Source organism: Gavia stellata, chromosome 7 (assembly GCF_030936135.1).
Source record: "Gavia stellata isolate bGavSte3 chromosome 7, bGavSte3.hap2, whole genome shotgun sequence".
NCBI lineage: Eukaryota > Metazoa > Chordata > Aves > Gaviiformes > Gaviidae > Gavia > Gavia stellata.
The window spans coordinates 7,954,348-7,962,291 of NC_082600.1; positions in this window are offsets into that span (position 1 = coordinate 7,954,348).

Consider the following 7,944-nt stretch of genomic DNA (forward strand, 5'->3'; position numbering starts at 1 on the left):
TGATTTGTTTTCTCTCATTCTCGTATTTCCATTTCTTGTCCATTTGAAGGCTGCTCAAATTTCAGGTGGACTGTGGTAAGCTGGGTGTGGAGAGTGTCTCTTGGAAACAGCATTGCAGGAACGAGTGCTGCAAAACAAAAGCGCTCTAAACCTGCCTTTGTATTGTGGCAAATGCTCCTGTTTTATTCCAGTGTTTCTAAGCAATTTGTATCTTAACATACTGATTTTAATGGCAGTAAGTTTGTTTAAAATTCTCTCTTGTGTCCCTGATAGTGAAAATTGAGACACTGTGAAACTGTCCTATACTCTCTCTGTCCCTCCTTTCACCTTCCACTTCAGTCTTGCTTTAACATCGGTTACATGGCACTGAGCAGGAATGTGCCGTTAGCTGAACAGTCTGAGTGATCCTTAGGGAGAGCGCAGCCTGGGTGGGAGGGTATGGATGGGGAAAGCACCGCTTTATCCATGCCCTGCAGGCTTCATTTTCACTAGGTGTCCACCACTGCTCATCGCTCAAGGTCAATGCTAGACATGGACAGACCTTTTTGGTGTGCCCATCTTGCCTGTTCTTGTAAGAATTTGTCTTTTTGAAGCATGGAGACATCTTAACTTTGTAACATGGAAAGACTGTGCTGATTTGGAGTTCTTAAATCATTTGTATCACGTGTAATATACTCAAGGTGCCATATTCCCTACCCTTGCAATCCTCCTAAAGAGGGTGAAAACATGATGGTGCAATGGGATATGCCTGATTGAGCTGCTAGGGGAAATGTTAAATCCTTGAGCAGCTCACAAGCGCATTGTTTGCATGAGAGGGAATATGGGCTTGTGCGTTATTGCTATATTTCTCATGCTGCACAAAGTATGGTGTGGATCTGGAAGCTGGTGCTCCAGCAGCTGTAGTCCATGGAGGCTGCAAGGACACGGGGAGGTGTCAGTCCATGCTTGCCTGTTTTGAGGCTCCATAGGCATCTCCTTGGGACAGCAGTAGAGCAGGGTTATGGACCTATGTGGGTAACTTCCCTGACCCAATACAGCCAGTCGCATTCAAATAAATTCCTAAAATAAATTCTGAGCATTATTTGTGAAGAATATGAAATGCTTTCATTAGCATCAGCTAATGCGTATTCAGCATTACATGTGGTACATGAGGACCTGTTCTGGATAGAAATACCGATGATGTCCCTGTTACCTCTCTGGCACGCCTGCTCCTGAGCCCTTACTGAGCCTAAGGGAGGTTTGGAATTTGGAGTCCTGCCAGTTCAGCAGCCTGGGGTCTTCATGTGGCTTGCACTGATACTTCTACACAAGGTAGAAGGAGATGGACATGTTTACCAATGCGTCACTACAAATACTTGAAGATTATTCAAGTTGTTTCCAAATGTCCCTACTTCAGGGCATCCTAATGTGCTCTCTAATTAAAGATTGAAATTCAAATCAGTCCAGGAGCTAAAGTAACATTGATTGTTGTAGAACTCCTTTCCCAATTAGATTTAATTCAATGCTTGACCTGAAACTGTTGTTTTACAGTTGACTTTCATGTTGAAAGCATGTTGTTGCTCTGCATACTGAAAAACCTTTGGACACGTTTACTGGTACTTCCTAATGACTGCCGGTGGCAGAGAATTTTCAGTATTACAAAAGTGCTGCTTAATTTGTAGTTTGTGGTGGTGTTTTTGGTATTTGTGTTTCAGTAGAGATCACCCAAGCATGCTTCATGTGGAATTGGAATTCTTAAATTAATAATTATCTGTATGTAAAAATTGCCTAGCTCATATCAAACCTGTATGTTGTACAACAGATTCCCTATTTTGAGTTCTCCCTCCCTCAGATTCCCTGTGGAACAGCCAGAGCATGTTCCAAAAAACCCAGAAAATAAAGAATAGTACTTGTGTAACTCATGCGACTATCATCTTTGCTTTGTGCGTAACGTGCCTGCTTAGTGAACTAACCAAGCGTTGTCATCTCTGCAGTTAGCTCCTGACGTGCGGTGGTGGTGCTGCTAGCCCCAGCTCAGGCTGTAGCATCACTTTCGCCAGGGAAGGGTGTCATTCTTAAAAATCATTCCTGGTTTGGTGGTGGTAGCGTATTTGTGCACTTACATGTGTTCTCCTTCATCTGCGTAGCTGTGTGTGAGCCCCACTCTGTTTTGCAGGCGACGTCTTGCAGCGACCAGCTTGAAGTGAATGTGAGACATGGTCTGGGAAGCTGTTAGGAATTGCTCCTCCTGGACCTGTCTGCTCTCAGTGCTTGATTTTACTCTTTGAACTATCCTCTCCAAAACAGAAACGATGCAGAAAATAACTTGTCCAGCGAGAACTGCAGTTGATGTCCCCTCAGGTTTTGGTTTCATTGACAGTAAACCTGCCTCTTCTGTGCTGTTCTGCTCCCCTTTATAAAACAAGAGGCAGCAGAATTGATCCCAGAGGCTGTAGCCATGCAGCGTGCCCCCCTGTGCCAGCGCTGCCTCCAGGCCACGGACAGCGGGCGCCCGGCTGGCCTGGCAGTGCAAAACAGGGCGAAAAACTGCTCATGGAAACCCCTTTGGGGAGGGCCTTCTTGTGCAGCAAGGTGAGGGGCAGCCGGGGAAGGCAGACCATTTCGTTAGGGGGTAGTAGCGAGAGGGCTGATGGCTGCCCCGAAAGGGCTCTGGAGCAGGGACGTGCCTTCTGGCTGTGAATCATGGTGCTAATAGCTGTGACTGACAACCTGTGAGCACAGCTCGAAGCGCTTTGCAAGGTCTAAGGGAGTCCTGAATAGGAGCAAAAAATGTAAAAACCCCTCATTTTTGTGCTGCTGGCTCCATTCCAGAGCTGTACGAATGTTCACACACATGGAAATGAATATCAGCAAATTTGTGTTTACTTAATAACATTTGCCCCAACTAGAACTGGTACCAAATAGCACAAATGGCGTCTTTTTCAAGTGCGATGCAGAATTTGGTCTTGCACCACACCAGCTGCTTGTACCTGTGTTGCAGAGTGGGTCCTGTCCGTGTTTGGCATTTCTCTTGCCTCCAGCATCGCCGCTCGCATGTTAGTGGTTTGTACAGCAGCCGCACGACGCCAGGCAGCTCTCTGCACCTGGTTTAAATTTAAAGCTCGTTTGCACATGATGTCACACTTTTATTGTCAGCCCGGCGAAGGTCAAGACAGTTCGTTTTGGGAAGGTTTGCATTGTTGAGCCTTTACAGTGCTGCCATTAATGCCTTCGCCATCTGATTTACATTTCAGTTTTCTGGCATGATGTAATCGGAGGCACTAGATTTATACAATGAATGGGGAGGCTGGTGCGGTGGCTAATCAGCCCAGGTTCCAGAACTACTTTTCTGGAGACCAGGGTGGAAATTATTGCTCCACGCGTCATGTAGCAAATCCTCTGGCCAGAGGAGAGTTAACAAGCCCTGGAAGCTCGGGGTGGTTGTTACAGGCTGTTGCCTTTCAGGAGCCCAGTCTCACCGCTCCATCAGCCGGAATGGGACAGTGTTCCCGGGAGCCCAGTCTCTCCACCCTCCCAGGTAGCTCCGCTTGATAATGGGATTTACACGCAGGGATGGAGAAAAGATTTGGGATGTGGTTATGACGGCGCAGAACCCGTAGAGCTGGAGTCGAGGGCTGTGAAAATCTCAGGCCCTGTTCTCGCCTCCTCCAGTCACGCTCTGCTCTTTCACTTTGTATGTCGGTCCGGAAGCGGGGCTCTAACCTAGCATTTCCACAGCTGGGTTTGTGCAGCTCGTGGCTGTGAATCTCCCGTAGGAAGGGTTTAAGCAGCCTGTGTGTTTTATAGCTTCTTACAGGGCTGGCACTGGGGATAGCTCGTGGGACACGCGTTTAGATTTTTGCTTGGGGATTTTGATGAACAACTTCCATCCTGTTAAAGGGAGAAGTGGCTGAATTCATGCCTTTTATTGTCTACAGTTCACTTCTCTTTCTCCAAATATACAAATCAGTATTTGATCCTTCAGGCCTAAGCTTTGAAGAGCCTGAGTGGTGAGACAGAATCAGGTTCATGTTGGTGGGTACCAGATGTGGACGCAGAGACAGTCTGGGCAGAAGCTGTGCCAAGGGGGTACCTGTTAACCCGTGTGTGTATGGCATTGGGCTAAACTTCTGAAATAACACCGATCTTCTCCTCCTTTTGCTCTCCTCATTTTAACTGCCGGTCATTGTGCGGTCATAGGAGGGCTCCTCACCCCTGCGCTTTGGGTAGGGGTGCAGGGGAATTTCCACTATTGCTCACTGACCGGGTGCTGACCAAGTTCTTCAGGGCTTGGAATTCAGAGGCGAAAATCACATGTGGTGGATAAGGGATATGGATGGAAGGTCTGTCTGGAGGTGACTTTGCTCAAATGGGGAGAGTTGAGGTCACTAGAAAGAATCTGAGACTCAACACTTCCATAGTCCGTTCCTCTGCCTGGGCTCCTGAGGGGGGTTATAGCCTTCACTGGCCTTTTGATGTTGTCTACACGTTTGAGTACAGGGTCACCATGCACATTTCTCTCAGCAATGATATGTGGAATTTATGCCCCAAACATTGCTGCATCTTCAGGACATAGGTCCTTTTACCCCCCCTGGACATGTGCTCTTCTCAGGGGCGATGCAGCACAGCAAGGTCCTGCTTGCAGGCTGCGATTTGCCAGGCACTAGTAAGGAAAGGTGGAGTGAAGAGCTAAAAGCCCTTTCATTACATCAGTTGATATTTATCCATAAACTCTGTCACATGGAAGTGGGCTGCTTTGGATTTGGTGGGCACTGAGACCAGTGAAATGCTAATGGAGTCATTGCTGTGGCACTTAGGGGTTGCCGGCTGTTACTGCAGCACGTCCCTTCCCAAGGGTGAGAGAGGGTTTGAGGTGGGGATGAGTAAGAAGAGCCTCAGCTGTTATGCAAGCAATGATACCGTCAAGGGCAACCAGGCCTCTTGCACAACATGATCACCAGACATGGGATGGGGGAGAAAGGTCCACGCCTCAGGGGATGGCATTGCACAACGAGGTGCACCCTGCGATGTCCATGGTGCTCCCTGGCAGCCGCAGAGGGGCCGGGAGCTGCACGGATATGGTCATTTTTAATACTTATCAGAGCATTGCTGCTGGAGCCAGCTCCAAAATTGTTGTTGAAATGGTACGGTTTTCCTTTTGGTATTTGCTGGCATGGTTTCCGCTGCTGTTTACAAGTTGTTTCTTCTGGAACCCTCTGAGCAACGGGAACATTCATCTGGTCCTTTTCCAAGGGGAGATTACTCGAATGATGGTGGAGAGACATTGTGTTGGCCTCGCTGCCAAATGTTAGTCGAAGACGTCTGTCTTGCCATTCCTTAATCTGACAGTTCAATTTGGTGGGTCAGAAGCCAAAGAATGACATTTCCCCAGGGGATGCAAAGCCTCAGGCTGGAGATACATGGAAACCAGGGACAGATTTTTCACCCCCCCCCCCCCCCCCCCCCCCCCAAATTTCAATGTTCTCAAAGTCGATATTCAACCTTCTTCCAGCCACCGAAGCCGTTCCACCAGGGCAGAGGCCTCGTGTTTGCCACGTCTTGTCTAAACAAGGCCTTTCCCTTTGTGCAGAAGTGTCACTGCACATTCCCCAGTGCGCTGCGAAGGGGGAAATATTTGGCTTCAGCACTTCCCCACCACCCCTCGCTCCCTTTGTGGGGGTGGAATACAAACACGAGGGCTTTAGGGGTCCTGGGAGAGACCAAGTGAAATTCCTTGCTTTGAAATGAACCTTAATGCCAAGAAATTGAGCCTTTTAAAAATGTAATGCTCAGCACAGCGTTTTGCTAGGCGTAAAGAAACTCCATGTACATTAGTGTTTTGATAGCTCAGCGTTATCCATTAGGCTCCAGCATCTGGGATTCAGGGGGTGGCTGAAGCGATCTATCGCATGGAGATTTGGAGGGGTTTGGGGTTTGTGTGCACATTTTAGCCCCAGCCTTGACTTGCAGGGTTTGCCTCTCCTGACTTCAAGGAGAGTTGGATCAGCCCTTTGAAGGTGTTTGCTTTAGGGATCTTTCCTCTGTGAAAGGGTAGCTGAGCAGCCTTCGCCATATAAATCAATTTGGAAGTGAGTTATAAAGTGCTTAATTTGCCTTCTATTAAAATTCCTTGTCATCCCTCCAGTCCCTACAGCTTGCTGTTAAATGAGCTCTTGGAAAGCTGGGGATTGAAGTCCCTTTCTGCGCTGCGGAGTGAACGTGCTTGACTGGGAAGATCTAAAAAGCGGAGTCTGATGGACGTTGCCTGTGAAAACAGGTGACGTTTCATTGGTAATTTGGTGAACTTAAAAGCTCTTTCTTGTCCCGTGCCAGCCTGGGGGGCTTTGAGTGATGATAAAGGCCACGAGCGGGCGACATGGGCGCCTGAGTGTCAGTCCCCTTTTCTGGTCTGGTCCTGCTGCTGGGGAAGTGTTTAGGAGCCTAAATGCCAGAGACTTTCAATGAAGCCTGGATTTTCAGGATCCAGCCCCTGAAGAGGGGCTCCCTTTGCCCAGGATGGGCTCTGGCACAACCGGACTGGTCCTGGAGCAGCCGCAGGACTGCTGGAGGATGCTCCAGCTGCAGAGAGGCCAAGGCTAAAGATCACCAAGGCTAAATATCACCAAGGCACAGGGCTTCCCCGTCCCTGCCGTCCCCCGGGCAGGAGGAAGGTGGTCGAGAGTGGAGGGGAGGAGGGAGCAAGGGGGGAGGAAGGATTTGCTGGGCTGCCTCTTCAACTGTGGTGTTCTGCCAACCCAGAGCACAGTGTGTGATCAAAAGCATGCGGTATCAGCCCTGCTGTGCAGGGGTCTGCGGGGCTGGGATGGGGACATCCGCCCCACTGCTTCTGTCACCCTCCGTGCCTCAGCTGCCTGTGCCTCCCTGCCGTGGATGTCTGGCCTGCCCTCACCCCCCGCCATGGTCCTGTTGTGGTGACCCATCTTGTAGCCTCATCCTCCACTTTCAAGGAAATCAGAGGAGAGCCTGAGGTCAAAGCCTGTCACTCTGCCTCTTCTGAGCTGGCCATAAACACGCTCGCCCGTCCCTGAGGGTCTAAAAAAGCCGCAGGAGGTGGCTCAGCGGGTGGGAGACGCTCCCAGTGCCAGTGTGGCACCTCCCAGGCTGCTTCACCAAAATGACTCCACCAGCGTTAGCGCTGGGATTGTTTAACCACTGCCATTTCTCTGGGGACCAGGCAGAGTTGGCCATCACAGCCCTCCGCGATGGGCGCATCACACGGGCACAGGAGCCGCAGGGTTTGTTGCTGCCTCCCAGCAGCTCCATCCAGTTTGCTCTCAGCCGAGCTTCACTGAGCCAAAACTTCAGTGAGCGGCTGTGGGAGCTGCCTCCGGCCTGGCCTCAGCCTTGGGACACGTGCGGGGCTCAGGAACGGTGTGGCGAGAGCATGAGGGACAGGGGCCGGTGCCCAGGATGGCTCTGCAGGCGACTCAACCCCGGGCAAGAGGTCTTGGAGCAAAGTAAAACTAATTTCTAACTTTCTTTACCATGTTGTTAATGTTAGTTGCTGCCAATAGTGATAAGCAAAACTTAGCTTCAGCTGGGGCCATTGCAGCATTTGCAGTTTTGACACTTCCCACCCAGGCTGATCTTTTTAAAGACCCATCTTTTCTGGTTTAAACAGAACCGCAGAAATGCCCAGGTTGCTGGAAGCATTTTTAAAACGAGGCCAGAAAGCGGTGAGTGTCGTTATCAGGAGCTGCTGAGCAAACACACGGGGTTTAACAGGGTAGCACAACTATTTTTGCTTCTATTCTCTGCAAAAAAAGGTTGAAACACAAGGAGTGGAGAGAACCATTTGCTGAACCTGCATATCTATTTTTACTCCCCTACTCTGTAATGTTCCTAGAATAAATTTTTTAGTGCGCAGCAGGGTAGGAAAAAAATAGTGCTGATGGCATCTCTGCTATCCCCATTGTGCTGCGAGGAAAGAGGGCGGCTGCTTTG